Genomic DNA, 15,747 nt, shown 5'->3' on the forward strand with positions numbered 1-15,747 from the left:
CTGTCGGGGTTTGACCCCCCCCCAAAGACTCTCAGCCTGGGGAACAGTCTTCTACAAGGGAAGGGCTGGGAGCCCTATTGCTGGGCTATTTCCACCATGCTGGAGGTGGCTCTGGAGAACACCCTGCAAGTAACACGCTGCCTAGGCCCAGAGTGAAGGGCTACATGGGGCTGTGTTAATAAATCTAGTCTCACTTGGAGGAGATCCCCCGCCCCCATTTCTGCCCCTCCCCAAGCAGAACAGGGAAGCCTCTGAGGAAATGCTCCATGCCACTCACTAGCTCTAGATGGCGCAGTGCTGGGTGGCAGATGCTCAGCGTTGGTCTGGCCCTGGCCCTCTTCCTTGCTCTCCCGCACAAAGGGGGGTGGGGGCAGGAAAGGGAGCTGCACAATACCCTGCTAAAGGATGGATAAACTCAGGCAAGCAGCCGGGGTCCAGATCACTGACATACCGCGGGCAGGACACCTCCCATCTCAAGGTCTCCTGGTACCTCACACACATTCCTGAAGCCTGACAAGCCAATGCCTATAGGGGAGAGACTCCAACCCCACTGACAGAAAACTGTGGCCTGGCCAGTGACAGTGACAGAGGCAGGGATGGAGCTGAGGAGGCCTGCGTCCAGTGTCCAGGCACCTGCACTGATCACTAGAGGAACATTCCTTTCCAGAGATGGCAATTGCAAGCAGGACACTATTCCCAGTCTCTCTGGCGCCGAGAGGGACTGTGACCTGCTGGAGCTACTGAGGCAGGGGATTGGGAGTCAGGACTCCAGGCTTTCATGGGCAGTTTTCCTATTGAGTTATGGGACCTTGGGCAAGCCATTTCCCCTCTCTGTGTTTCAGTCCCCAGCAGTAAAATGAGGATCTAATACTTACTCACTATTGTAAAGTGCTGTGAGATTTACCCAGGAAAAGCCGCTCTGTGAGTGCTATGCAGCACTGGGCCATCAATGGTCAGATCCAAATTCCTAGAGTTTAGATCTAGGCTTTCAGTTCAGTGCAGAGTGAGGAGCCCAGCCCTAGACCTTGGATTGTGGCTCAGCCCTTCCTGGGGTGGGAAATGAGCCAGGAGGCTTTTCCATCTCTAGCCTGGTGGATTAACAACAGAGGATTAACTGAGGTTCTTCGAGATGTGTGTCCCTGCGGGTGCTCCACTCTAGGTGACGGTGCGTCCCAGCGCTGTCAATCGGAGATTTTTGGTAGCAGTGCCTGGTTGGGGCGCACGCACCCAGATGGTATCTCCCGTGCAGTTGGAATCTTCCGGGGTGTGTGCGCCCCACACCCTCCTCAGTTCCTTCTCTACCGTGGAGAGTATCTTAGTACTCCAAAGTAGAGGGGAGGAGGGCGGGGAGTGGAGCACCCACAGGGACACACATCTCGAAGAACCTCAGTTACTGCAAGGTGAGTAACCTTCTCTTCTTCTTCGAGTGCTGTCCCTGTGGGTGCTCCACTCTAGGTGAATGTATAGCAGTACCCACTACGGTTGGTGGGACTTTGGAGATACGGCAGGAAGTGCTGAAGATAGTACTGTATGACCTACTATTGTGTCTGCCGTGGTGTCTTGCGTTAAAGCATAGTGTTTTGCAAACGTGTGTTCAGATGACCATGTAGCTGCTTTGCAGATATCGGGAATGGGAACGTTGTGTAGGAAGGCAACGGATGCCGACATGGCTCTAGTGGAATGAGTTCTTATGCCTTTGGGCGGTTGAAGATTCTTCGCACGGTAACAGGATCTGATGCAGTCAGAGATCCACTTAGATAGACGTTGTTTAGATATAGCTGTGCCTTTTGATCTTTCGGCAATTGAAACGAAGATTCGTGGAGACTTGCGAAAAGGTTTAGTCCTGTCTAAATAAAAGGCAATTGCTCGCCTGACGTCGAGAGTATGCAGGGTTGCGTCCTGTGGCGTTTTGTGAGGTTTGGGGTAGAAAGTAGGTAAATATATAGGTTGGTTGAGGTGGAAGGTCGATACCACCTTAGGAAGAAATTTAGGATGTGGTCTCAAAGTGACTTTATCTTTGGAGAAAATTGTGTATGGAGGGTGGGCCATCAAGGTACTTATTTCTCCAACTCTCCTTGCCAATGTTATGGCAACTAGGAAAGCCACCTTCATGGACATATGGAGATCAGAGGAGGTAGCCAAGGGCTCAAATGGAGGTTTCATGAGAGCATGAAGAACGAGGTTAAGATTCCATGTAGCTACTGTTGAGTGAATTTCAGGGTAGAGATTCTGCAGGCCAGAGAGAAAGCGTTTAATGGTGGGGTGTGTAAAGAGTGAGTACCCATCCAATAGTTCGTGGAAGGTGGTAAGCGCCGCCAGGTGCACTTTGATGGAGCTAAGCGAAAGTCCATCCTGTTTCAGTTCGAGGAGGTAATCTAGAATGTTAGGAAGGGTCACATTGTTGGGTGCTAAATGTTTATGTGAGCACCAAAGAGCGAAGCGCTTCCACTTCTGAAGGTAGGTTTTACGGGTGGAGTCTCTCCTACTGTGCAAGAGGACATGTAGGACTTGCTCGGAACAGGCTAGTTCATGGGTTTGGAACCATGAAGGAACCAGGCCGTGAGGTGGAGCTTCTGGAGTTGGGGATGAAGGACCCGCCCGTTGTCCTGGTAAAGGAGGTCTGGCCTGTTGGGGAGAGCCCATGGGTGACAGGAGGACATGCGGAGAAGGTAAGGGTACCACGTCTGTCTTGGCCAAGCCGGGGCAATAAGGATGACCTGGGCCTTGTCGTCCGCGATCTTCCGAATAACCCTGTGTAGTAGAGGGATAGGCGGGAAGGCGTACAGGAGGTAACTGTTCCATGAGATGAGGAATGCATCCCCTAGGGATGCAGTCCCGAGTCCCGCCCTGGAGCAAAACGGGGCATTTTCGATTTTGGGTCGTGGCGAAGAGGTCTATTGATGGAGTGCCCCAGTGGGAGAAAAGGTGTTGGAGTACTGCGGGGTGCAGTTCCCACTCGTGTTCTGTGGAGAAGTTACTGCTGAGTGCATCGGCAGTAGTGTTATGGCAGCCTGGTAGATAGGAGGCGATGATCTGTATTCGATGTTGTATGCACCAATTCCATAGTCGAATGGCTTCCATGCAGAGGGAATGTGATCTGGCACCCCCCTGTCTGTTTATGTAATACATATATGCTATGTTGTCTGTTAGAACTCGCAGGTATTTGTCCTTTATAAGGGGAAGAAAATGAAGGCATGCTCTCCTCACTGCTCTGAGCTCTAGGAGATTTATATGTAGATGCGTCTCTGATGGAGACCATCGGCCTTGTGCCCTGTGTTCCCCTAGATGCGCTCCCCAACCTATCAGGGAAGCATCCGTGGTGAGCATGAGCGATGGGGACCGTTGCTGGAAGGGAACCCCTGCACAGAGGTTTTCTGGACTTGTCCACCATTGTAGGGAAGTTATAACCTTGGGAGGAGGAGTTAACAGCATCCCTAAGTGATGTCTGCTCGGTTTGAAACTGCAGTTGAGCCAGCCCTGGAGGCATCTCATATGGAGCCTGGCGTGTTGAACCACGAAGGTGGTAGCTGCCATGTGACCCAGGAGCTGTAGGCAGATTCTTGCTTGCGTCCTGGGACGAGTAGAGAGCGTGCGTATGAGTTGTGTGATAGCGAGGAATCTGTTGTATGGGAGCGAGGCCCTGCTCTGGGTTGAGTCGAGATGAGCTCCAATGAACTCTATCTGTTGCGTGGGTACTAGGGTGGATTTTTGGGTGTTTATTTGGAGACCTAGGCTGCAAAAGAGGGAGATGGCGAGATGCGTGGCTTGAAGTGTGTCGCCATAGGAGTTGCCCTTGATGAGGCAATTGTCCAGATAGGGGAAAAGTGTGATTCCGTGTTTGTGGAGGTGAGCCACAATGACAGCTAGGGTCTTGGAAAAAACTCTTGGAGCCGTGGAGAGTCCAAAAGGAAGAACTCCGTATTGGAAGTGATCGTGACCGATTGTGAATCGTAGGAAGCGTCTGTGAGCTGGATGAATTGATATGTGGAAGTAAGCGTCTTGTAGGTCGAGGGCTGTGAACCAGTCCCCTTGATCCAATGCGGGTATTATTGTGCCCAGGGTGACCATCTTGAATCTTTGTGTCCTCACGAATTTGTTCAGTCGGCGTAGATCTAATATAGGCCTCCATCCTCCGGTCTTTTTCTGCGTTAGAAAGTAATGGGAGTAGAAACCTGTCCCTTGGTGTTTCAGAGGTACAGGTTCCACTGCGCCTAGTTCCAGAAGGTGAGCCACTTCTGTGCGAAGTAATTGCTCGTGGGAGGGGTCCCTGAAGAGGGACGGGGAAGGGGAAAGGGTAGAGGGTAGGATATAAAAGGAATGGAGTAGCCGGTCTGAACTATTTCGAGGACCCAGTGGTCCTGTGTGATCCGCTGCCAGGCACGTTGGAAATACTGGAGGCGGTGGCCAAATGGGCAAGTAAGTGGTGGAATCAAAGGGTGGTCGTGCAGACCCTCGACCAAAGCTTCAAAATTGTTGTTTATTGCCCTGTGGACGGAAGGTGGTGGCTTGATTTTGATTTTGTCTGCGCTTGGGTGGTCTAGTACGATTCCTAGTTGTGTCGTATGGTCTGAATTGAGGGCGATAGTACTGATGTGTGCGTGGTCTTTGGTAGGGTTGGTATTGCTGTCTCCTGGGGAGAGATGGTTGAATGCCCAGGGTGCGCAGTGTTGCTCTGGAATCCTTCATGGTATGGAGGAGTTCATCAGTTTTTTGGGAGAAGAGTTTGTCCTTGTCAAAAGGGAGATCCTCCACTTTAGTCTGGAGTTTTTTAGGAATCCCGGACGCAGAGAGCCATGAGGTTCTGCGCATAACCACAGCAGTTGCGGTAGTACGGGCTGCTGTGTCCGCCGTGTCTAGAGACGCCTGTAGGGCCGTTCTGGAGATCAGTTGCCCCTCAGACAGGATTGATTTGAAGTCTGCTCTTCTGTCCTCTGGCATGTAGGAGGCAAATTCGAAAAGCTTATTGTAGTTGTCGAAATCATAACTAGCGAGGAGGGCAGAATAATTAGCAATCCTGAACTGTAGTGTAGAGGATGTGTAAACCTTACGTCCGAGGACATCAAGGTGTTTAAGGTCTTTGTCTTGAGGGGTAGGTCGATATTGTGACTGTTTGGTCCTCTGTGCAACTGCATCGATGACAAGGGAGTTCGGTGGAATCAATTGGACGTAGTCTTCCAAAATTATTGCATTACAGACAGACAAAGAAATGCCATTGAATTGAGTGTTAGGCCTCACTGCAGTCAGCCAACAATGACATGAGTCTCATCCCTTTTAACTCAGTAATAACCCCCAGCTCACCCAATCAGTGTGGAGACACTCAGGGACTGGAGGCTGAGCATTCTCAACAGATGGCCAAAAGACAGCACTAGTCACAACAGGAGATCATTCTGGTGGAGATCTCTGTCAGCGCACTATTCCAGTCCCACCTCTTTGTGAGGGCTTCCTACAATGACAACTGGAGAACAGCCCCACCCTCCTCAGGAAGAAGAGCAGCAGAGAGAAATGGAACAAGAGCAGAGAAAAGAAAAGACAAGAGGAAGGGAGGAAAAGAGAAGCAAAAATGGACAAATTCCAAATGCCTCAGTGAGTCATAGATTTCAAGGCCAGAAGATCCACTTTGACCATCTAGTCTGTGTAACGTGGGCCATAGAACTCCCCTCCAAATAATTCCTATTTGAATTAGAGCACATCTTTTAGAAAAACAGCCAATCTTGATTTTAAAAATGCTAGTTGTGGAGGATCCATTACAACCCTGGGTTAATTGCTCCAAACCCAGACTGTTCAAAATGTTCGCCTTATTCCAGTCTGAATTTGTCTAGCTTCAATTCACAGCCATTGGATCTTGTTATCTCTTTGTCTGCTCTAGTGACGAGCCCATTAGCAAATATTTGTTCCCTTATGCTCATCTGTTAACCTTCTCTTTGTTAAGCTAAATAGATTGAGCTCCTTGAACCTATCTTTATCAGGCATGTTTTCTAATCCTTTAATCATTCTTGTGGCTCTTCTCTCAACCCTCTCAAATTTATCAGCATCTGTCTCAAATTGTGGACACCAGAACTGGACACAATATTCCAGTAGTGGTCACACCAGTGCCCAGTACAGAGATATAGAATTTCTCTACTTTTACCTGTGATTCTGCTAGGTATGGGTCCAAAGATCGCATTTGCCCTTTTGGCCAAAGAGTCTCAGTGGGAGCCCATAGACAGCTGATTATCTACCATGACCCCAAGTCGTTTTCAGGGTCACTATTTCCCAGGATAGTACACATAGTACACTATTTTCCCTCTTGTACACATAGCCTATATTGTTTTTCCAAAAGGGAATCTTTACATTTGGACATACAAAAATGTATGTTATTTGCTTGTGCTCAGGAAACTAAGCAATCCAGATGGCTCTGTATGAGTGACATGTCCTCTTCATTATTTACCACTCCCCAAATCTGTCTGTCATTGGCAGATTTTACTGTGATGATTGTATATTTGCTTCCAAGTCACTGATCAAGAACCTATCCCTGCAGGACCCTACTAGAAAGACACCCACTCGATAATGATTCCTTATTTACAATTACGTTTTGAGACCTAGTAGGTAGCCAGTTACTAAGGGCCGGAGTCCTAGGTGGGACATTTTTCTGCCAACTTACCTTCTGTTTTACGAGCCTAGAGCTCGGCTGGCAACATATGGATCAGACTGAACAGGTTCCAACCCTCACTGAGAAAAGACGGTTACTCACCTTTGTAACTGTTGTTCTTCAAGATGTGTTGCTCATATCCATTCCAATTAGGTGTGCGCGTGCCGCGTGCACGCTCGTCGGAAGATTTAAACCCTAGCAACACTCAGTGGGTCGGCTGGGTCGCCCCCTGGAGTGGCGCCATTATGGTGCCGGATATATACACCTGCCAACCCAACAGCCCTTCAGTTCCTTCTTGCCGGCTACTCCGATAGAGGGGAAGGAGGATGGGTTTGGAATGGATATGAGCAACACATCTCGAAGAACAACAGTTACAAAGATGAGTAACCGTCTTTTCTTCTTTGAGTGCTTGCTCATATTGATTCCAATTAGGTGACTCCCAAGCCTTACCTAGGTGGTGGGGTCGGAGTGGGATGTCGCAGAATGTAAGACTGCTGAGCCAAATGCCGTGTCATCCCTGGACTGTTGCACCAATGCATAATGTGATGCAAAGGTGTGAACCGATGACCAGGTAGCTGCACGACATATCTCCTGGATGGGTATATGCGCCAGGAAGGTGGCAGATGAAGCTTGAGCCCGAGTAGAGTGGGCAGTGAGGTGGCTAGTTGGAAGGTGGGCCAAGTCATAGTAGGTACGGATACAGGACGTCACCCAAGATGAAATCCGCTGAGAGGAGACCGGCAGGCCCTTCATTCGATCTGCCACCGCTACGAAGAGCTGGGGCGTCCTTCTAAATGGCTTTGTTCTTTCAATATAAAAGGCGAGAGCCCTACGGACGTCTAAGGAGTGCAGTTGCTGTTCCCGATGTGACGAGTGGAGCTTCGGGAAGAAGACTGGAAAGAAGATGTCTTGATTAACATGAAAAGCTGACACCACCTTAGGGAGGAAGGCAGGGTGTGGTCGCAGCTGTACCTTGTCCTTATGAAACACCGTGTATGGTGGGTCCACTGTGAGGGCCTGAAGCTCGGACACTCGCCTCGCTGATGTAATGGCAACAAGGAAGGCTGTCTTCCAGGAGAAGTACAGCAGCGAGCAGGTGGCTAGCGGCTCGAAGGGAGCACCCATAAGCTTGGCTAGAACGAGATTGAGGTCCCAGGTCGGGGCAGGACGTCAAACCTGCAGGTACAAATGTTCCAAGCCCTTGAGGAACCTTGAAACCATAGGGTGAGAAAAAACTGAGCGTCCGTTCTCCCCTGGGTGGAAGGCCGAGATGGCCGCCAGATGCACTTTTATGGATGAAACCGCTCGGCCGTGTTTTTTCAAGGACCAGAGGTAGTCCAAGATCATAGGGACTGGTATTTGTGTGGGGACAATGTTACGTTGAGCGCACCAGCAGGAGAAACGCTTCCACTTGGCCAGGTATGTCAACCTAGTGGAAGGCTTCCTACTGCCTAAGAGCACCTGTTGCACCGAGGCAGAGCAGCACAACTCGGACTGGCTTAAGCACGCAGCAACCATGCTGTGAGGTGAAGAGACTGTAGGTCTGGATGGCGAAGTCTGCCATAGTCCTGAGTTATGAGATCTGGCCAAAGTGGTAGGGGAATTGGGTCGGTCAACATGGTGTACCAGTGCTGCCTCGGCCACACTGGGGCGATCATGATCAGGCGGGCTCTGTCTCTGCGGAGCTTGAGTAGGACACTGTGGACCAGCGGGAATGGTGGAAAGGCATAGAGCAGATGGTTCGTCCACGGTATCAGGAATGCATCTGAGAGAGAGCATTTCTGATTCTCGCGAGAGGCGAAGAAGTCTATGCGGGGAAACCCCCACTTCCGGAAAACAGAATGGATAACGTCTGGACGAATCGACCACTCGTGGGTTAGGAAGGATCTGCTGAGGCGATCTGCCAGGGTGTTCTGAACTCCTGGGAGAAAGGACGCTACCAGATCGATTGAGTGGGCTATGCAAAACTCCCAGAGCTGAATGGCTTCCTGACAAAGAGGGGAGGAGCAAGCTCCGCCCTGCCTGTTTATATAAAACATGGCTGTTATGTTGTCCATAAACACTGATGCACAACGGCCTTGGAGTTGATGAGAAAACACCTGGCACGCTAGGCGAACCGCTCGCAGCTCCTGTACATTGATGTGTAAGGTTAGCTCTTGAGCCGACCGAAGGCCTTGTGTATGGAGACCCCCTAGGTGGGCACCCCAACCCAGAGATGACGCGTCCGTGGTTAGGGCCATCGAAGGTTGCGGTGGGTGGAATGGCATTCCTGCACAGACCAGGGATGGGTTCAGCCACCAGGTCAGGGAAGCTAAAATGTTCAAGGGAACCGTGACTATCGTGTCCAGGCTGTCTCGGTCCAGTCGGTACACTTGAACAACTGTTACCATCGCCTGGAAACGAGGCTGTGGCAGGCAAGCTCTGGCGAGATTGGAGTCCAGAATCGCCCCGATAAAGTCTATTCTCTGCGTGGGTACCAGATTCAACTTCTCAGTGTTGATCATCAGGCCTAGTCTCGTGAAGAGATCTTTGACGATGCAGAGGTGACTGCTCACCTGTGACTCGGAGGCCCCTCGAATGAGCCAGTCATCAAGATATGGGTAGACGTGCACCCAACGACGGCGAAGAGAGGCGGCAACTACCGCCATGCATTTTGTAATTACTCGCGGGGCTGTAGAAAGGCCGAATGGAAGGACTGTGAGTTGAAAATGTTGATGGTTGACCACGAAACGAAGGTATCGTCTGTGGTGGGTAAATTGCAATGTGGAAATACGCGTCCTTCATATTGAGGGTGGCATACCAGTCTCCGGGATCCAAGGACAGGATGATGGTCCCCAAGGATACCATGTGGAACTTCAACTTTATCATGAATTTGTTGAGTCCTCGCAGGTCTAGGATCGGTCTTAGACCTCCCTTCGCCTTGGGGATTAGGAAGTAGCGGGAATAAAATCCCTTGCCCCCTCAGGTCTTTGGTACCTCCTCTATAGCTCCAATGGATAGGAGCGTCTGGAATTGCTCGTGAGAGGGGTCCCTGAAGAGGGACAAGGAGGGGGGCAGGGAAGGAGAGGGTATAACAAACTGAAGGTGGTATCCCAACTCCACCGTGTGCAGGACCCAACGATCCGATGTTAGATGGGACCACGCATGGAGGAAATGGGAGAGGTGGTTGTAAAAAGGTGGGAAAGGATCCGGGAAAAGAACTGGTGCGTCGTCCTCAGGCGCCCCTTCAAAAGTTCTGTTTGGGCCCCGCAGGTGGTTTAGGGGGGCCCTGATTTTGACCTCCGTGGGGTCCAGACTGCCTTCTACGATTCCCCCAGCCACGCCTTCTGGCGAAGTCCTGTCGTGGCCTAGGACAGGGGTAAGTGCGGTGAGGCTGGGGGCAGAAGGGCCAGCACTGGGTTACTGGGGTGTGCATCCCCAGTGAGCGCATAATTACTCTATTGTCCTTTAGACTTTGCAGCCCAGGGTCGGTCTTTTCTGAGAATTGCCCCTGGCCTTCAAAGGGCAAGTCCTGTAAAGTCTGCTGTACTTCAGGTGGAAGGCATCTCATTGCCACTCCGGAAGCCAGAGTTCTGGCAGCCAAGTCTGCTGCGTCCAGAGAAGCTTGGAGGGAGGTTCTTGCTACCTTTTTCCCCTCTTCCATCAGGGCCGCAAATTCTTGGCGGGACTCCTGGGGGAACAAGCTCCGTGAACTTCCCTAGGGACATCCACGTATTATAGTTGTATCTGCTTAAGAGGGCTTGCTGGTTTGCCACCCTATGATGGAGGCCCCCAGCTGAATACATTTTGTGGCCTATCAAGTCCATGCACCTTGCCTCTTTGGACTTGGGAGCAGGAGCTTGCTGGCCACGACATTCCCGCTCGTTGACCGATTGCACTACTAGGGAGCAAGGAGGAGGGTGCACATACAGATATTCGTAGCCCTTGGAGGGCACCATGTACTTTCGCTCTACTCCCCTGGCAGTGGGGGGAATAGAGGCTGGGGATTGCCAGATGGTATCAGCGTTCGCCTGTATAGTGCGAATGAAGGGCAGGGCTACTCTTGTAGGGGTGTCTGCAGACAAGATGTCCACGACTGGGTCCTCTATTTCAGGGACCTCCTCTACCTGCATATTCATATTCTGCGCCACCTGCCTCAAAAGGTCTTGATGGGCCCTTAAGTCAATTGGGGGAGGGCCGGAGGAGGATGTCCCTGCCACCGCCTCATCTGGTGAGGAGGAAGAGGAGAGGCCAGGGACAAGAGGGTCTTGTGGGGGCTCCTGTTCTTGAGGGGCTACATCAGGCTCAAGTGGGGCCTGGGTATCTGCTGGTGGTACCGAAGCCTCATCCGTACTCGTGGCGGGGGGCGGCTTACAGTTGATTCTGGCACCCGGTGTTCCGATGGAGCTGACCGTAGTGCAGCTGGTGGAGCACCTTGGACTTGGTGGTACGCCCAAAGTGTCCAGAAAGACCACTGATGGGCCCCTTGCTCGTGGCCATGGCTCTCAGGATACGTGTGGCTGGGTACGTCCAAGTCGCGGTCCTGTACATAGGAAACACTACCAGCATGAGACGACACCGAGGTGTGTCTCGATGGCCAAGGCGGTGCTGAGGGGCCCTGAGAAGGAGCTCTGTCTCTGGCTGGTCGTTCCCGGGACGGCACCGGGGAGAGGTACCGGGACCTGTAATGGTACTGTGAGTGAGACCGGGACCTATGACTTTATCAGTGCCGGGAGGTCGACCGGGATCTCGATCCCCTTCGCCTGGAATGGCTGCGAGGTGATCAGTGCCGTGAATGGTGCTGGGAGCCGGATCAGTACCGGGTGTACCGGGCAGGTGAGCGAGAGGCTGAGCGGTGCCGCGAGTGCGACCGGTACCACAATGGAGAGCGGTGCCGGGACTGCGAGCGGCGTCGGGACCGGGATCGTCGGCGGGACCGAGATCGTCGGCGGGACCGAGATCTTGAACGATGCCTCTCGGCGGCTCCCACAGAGGGCGGCCTCAGCAAGGCAGGCTTGCCAATAGATTGGATGACCTGCACCAGCGGTGCCGGGAGTTAAGGCAGCGCGGTCTCCATCATCGCGATCAACTCCCGTGCCGTGGAGAAGGTCTCCGGCGTGGATGGGAGAGTGAGCTCGACCCCGGCATGAGCTGGGGAGCTTTCGGGCACTGGACTCAACGGCCCTTGCGGGACCGGAATCGACGGTGCTGCAGACGGCAGTGCCGCAGCAGATGGCAGTGCCAGGTGATCCATCTTAGACATGTGCTCCTTCTGTGGTGCGGATGATACTGAAGCCACTGGAGCCTTGAGTTGCTTCCTGGGCCACGGGGACAGGGAGCGGTGCCGAGCCGACGGTGCAGGGGAGAGTCTGTGCCGGGACTGCTTCACGGCACCGGAGCGGTCCGGAGCCGAAGGAGTGCTCCTTACAGAAGCAGATTGTTCAGCGCTCGGTACCGACGGTGCTGGGCTAAGTGCTGCCTCCATAAGGAGCTGTTTCAGACGAAAGTCCCGCTCCTTCTTTGTCCTCGGCTTAAAGGCTTTACAGATGCGGCACTTGTCAGGAAGATGGGATTCCCCAAGGCACTTGAGGCAGGAGTCGTGGGGATCCCCTGTTGGCATCGGCTTTTGGCAGGCTGAGCACAGTTTGAATCCCGGTGACCCAGGCATGGGCCCCGGTACCAGGCGGGGGGGGGGGGGGGAAGAGGCTAATCCCCGGTCCCCCTTCAACTATATACACTAACTATATATATACACAAACAACTAATACTAACTATAACTGTAAAAACTCGAACTATATACACAACTAACAGTAAAGAACTATGAGTAAGCTAGGGAAGTGGAGATCAGCTAAGCCAGGCTCCACAGTTCCAACGACCGTCACGGGCGGTAAGAAGGAACTGAAGGGCCGTTGGGTCGGCAGGTGTATATATCCGGTACCATAACGGCGCCACTCCAGGGGGCAACCCAGCCGACCCACCGAGTGTTGCTAGGGTAAAAATCTTCCGACGAGCGTGCACGCGGCGCGCACACACCTAATTGGAATCTATATGAGCAAGCACTCGAAGAAGAATCTTACCTTCTACACAGGGAATGTCTGCTTTCTACAAAATCAACACAGAAAGGAGAACACTCCCAAAGAAGCTCCTCCTTAGCACTCAGGTGCGTGACCACAAATCCTCTCTTAGTCCTTTAGGAGACACCGCGAGAAGGAGGCTTCCTGCAGCAAGGCTACAGGGGTCTCCCAGTTTCCCCCTACCCTGCATCCCTGTGCTGCCAGGCTGAGATTAAGGGTGCTGTGTGAGGTCACAGCCACCTCACCACCTTTGCCCAATAGGCTAAGTTCCTGCGAAAGGCCCTTGTGAAGTCACTCAAAAATCCCCCTTCAGCACCAGAGCCTGTCAACCAGGCTAGGGGCCTGAATCCCTCCATGCGCCTTTTGTGCCCAGCTACACCATCGACTGCAGTGTGTGGGGAAACAGGCCATAAATCTTTATCTCATGATCCCTGAGTGCGGCACAAGCCTAGAGGTACCAAACAGGGTACAGTCGTCTCTGGGACAAGAGCACCAAGTGATGCTCAGCTACACTCTAACAAGGCCCAGGTGGGAGTCCTTCCATTAGCTTCCGTTGGCCTGGAATCAGAGAAGAAGCTAACTGAGATGGGGGAGTGACAGAGAATGGTGCTATTCCCATGTCTCCGGTCCCTCCTGGGGCAAAGGGCCAGCCCTCTGAGCTGAGTTTATGCAAAGACATAGCTCTGTGCTGCTGTGCACAGCCCGGGTAGGTGCTGCGTGGGCAGTCAGGGGAGGGCTCTGACTTACGTGTGGGCTCAGAAAATAGTGTTGTCACATGGGAGACAGGATCTTGCAGTCTGTGCTCTCTAGGATGAGATCTGTGGGGCCCAAGTGGACCACGTGCCCATAGGTGAGGAGCAGGAGGCTTCTCAGTTGCTCGATGGAAGCTGGCTCCTGAGAATTGCAAAGGAAAGAGTGAGGAGGCGGGATGGCCTCCAGCTGCTCCTAACTCACAAATGGGGCCAGGGGAGGATTTTTCACCCAGCCGGCTTAGCAACCAAAGGCTACTCTGCTGAGCTGAATTGCCTGGACTCCGAGACCCTTCCCAGCTCCCCAGGATTTGGTGGCTGAGGTGACCTGGCAGCCAAAGGGGACGCACTAGCAGCTGCTTTAATTCAGCCTAGCTCCAGAGATGTCACTGGGACTACAGTGGATTGCACAGGCCCAGAGAGTTACTGGGAAGGTGGTGGTGGTGGTGGTGGTGCGAGGGGAATGTCAGACATGCCAGCCCTGGTGAGTCTGCCAGGAAGGTCTGTGAAATAGCCCAGATCAGGAGAAGACCAAGGGTCTGTTCTGCTGAGAAATGTGTCAGCTGGAGCTGATGGTATGGCAGCATCTTTTGGGCCCTCTCTGAGCCTTGTTTATGGGGCTGCGTGGAGCATGTCTGAGCTCCCCAGGAGAAACCCCGGAGAGCTTATACAACAGGACCCACCTTCCCCCCTGGATCCACCCCATTGTGCTGTGATTGCAGCTCCACGGAGGAGTAAGGAAAGGGCTCCCTCCACGGAGGCTGAGCCACTGCTTGGAAATTCAGCTCTTCACTGAACAGGCTTCTGGGAAGCAGAGTCCTCCCTGGCAGGTCCCTTTACCTGAAAAGGCTGGTGAAGGGATGGATGAAAGAGCAGAGATGCTAGGTGGGACCATACCTCCAGAGAGCCACCGGCAGAAGGCTGGAACTTCACCCTGCTGACGAACTCCTCCCAGTGCTCCAGGATGGTGAAAATCTCGCCTAGATGTTGCCTGGTACACAGCCCAAGCGCTCGGGCGAGTCTCTGAGAGACAGAAAGATGGAGGTTGGGAATGCTGAGCAACAAGCCAAGGGGCCAGGATGGGCTCTCAAAGTCATCGCCATGGGCATGGGTATAAGGAAGATCTTTTCAATCCACTGGCAGAACATAATGTAGCATCAGGGGATTGACAAGGAATGAGGGATCTCTTGACCGTGGAGGAGCAAAGACCTCACCTCTCTTTCCTCTTCTTCTCGGAAATCAACCATCTCCACCAGAAGCCATAGCTGGGGCTTGATGCTCTCTGCTGGAAAAACCATCAGTCCGGTGCCCCAGCACTTGGAGAGGAAGCTCTGCGAAAGAGACACCATCACGCTGGATGCATTGGGCACGGCCTGGCATGCACAGAGCCCACTGGGTATAGTTGTCTGCTTCACTGGCCCCAAGCTGCCCCTGGGTAGCGACTGCTGTTCTGAACTAGGCACTGACCCCCAATTCCTTCCAGGACACCGACATTGTCACCGCGCCGCTTATCACTGTGGGCAGCTGGCGCCTGATACTAGCGATGAATCAGCCCAGCCAGGTATGGTCCGAGATGAAGAAGAGAAGGTCTTCCAGGAACTGCCAGGGAAAGAAGAGCCAGTTAGAAGTGAGAGGTGCCAAGAAACTGGTCCTCTCAATAGCTCCAGCCAGGAGCCCACCACAGCTGCGAGGGAAGGGCAGGGGAAGAGGGAGCGTGCACTGTCACCCCCCACGTCTCTCCTAATGCTTGTGAATCCTTATGAGCTGCCCCTGGTGCTTCTCCAATTGTATCTGCTGGGTTCAGCCCCTTCCTCTGTCCCACAATGCAGTGCTGCTGAGGGGCCTCTTAATCCTGCCTCAGTGTGGGCGGGCTGGACTAGATGACCTCTTGAGTTTCTTTCCAGCCCTCCATTTCTCTGACCCTTACCTGCAGCAGCTGCTGCTCCCACTCCTTCTTGCAGAAGCAGGTCTTGTGATCTGGAAGAGATGGTGTGACGGTGCGATTCTGGCGGGACCCAACTGAAAGTGCCAAATCAGGACCAATTGCTTAAACAGGGCAGTCACAGCCCTAGGCTGGGGTTTTTCCACCTCTAAGGCAAACCAAACCAGCCAGACAAAAAGGACTTTGGTCTCACCCCACTGGCTAACCACAAGTCACACAAGCAATTTCCTTAGACACTCCAGTCTCCCAGCATCACCACCAGTGCACTCGTCCTGGGGATGAATGGTTATGAAAACCAACACCCCAATAAAAGAAAAAGGTTCCCTCGATCCCAAAGGACCAAGCCTCAGACCCAGGCCAATATACACATCAGAT

At 52.7% G+C, this 15,747-nt stretch overlaps 1 long non-coding RNA gene across 1 annotated transcript; it reads right to left on the reverse strand.

Annotated features, from left to right (window-relative positions):
* Positions 1–13,434: 13,434 nt before the first annotated feature.
* On the reverse strand, positions 13,435–14,807 carry LOC123364121. Its single transcript, XR_006577006.1, has 3 exons — positions 14,645–14,807; positions 14,328–14,453; positions 13,435–13,575 (listed from the first exon to the last, which is right to left on the reverse strand). It is a non-coding gene; the product is annotated as an uncharacterized LOC123364121 (long non-coding RNA).
* Between the last annotated feature and the right edge of the window lie 940 nt (positions 14,808–15,747).

This window comes from Mauremys mutica, chromosome 2, assembly GCF_020497125.1.
Source record: "Mauremys mutica isolate MM-2020 ecotype Southern chromosome 2, ASM2049712v1, whole genome shotgun sequence".
NCBI classification, from domain to species: Eukaryota; Metazoa; Chordata; order Testudines; family Geoemydidae; genus Mauremys; species Mauremys mutica.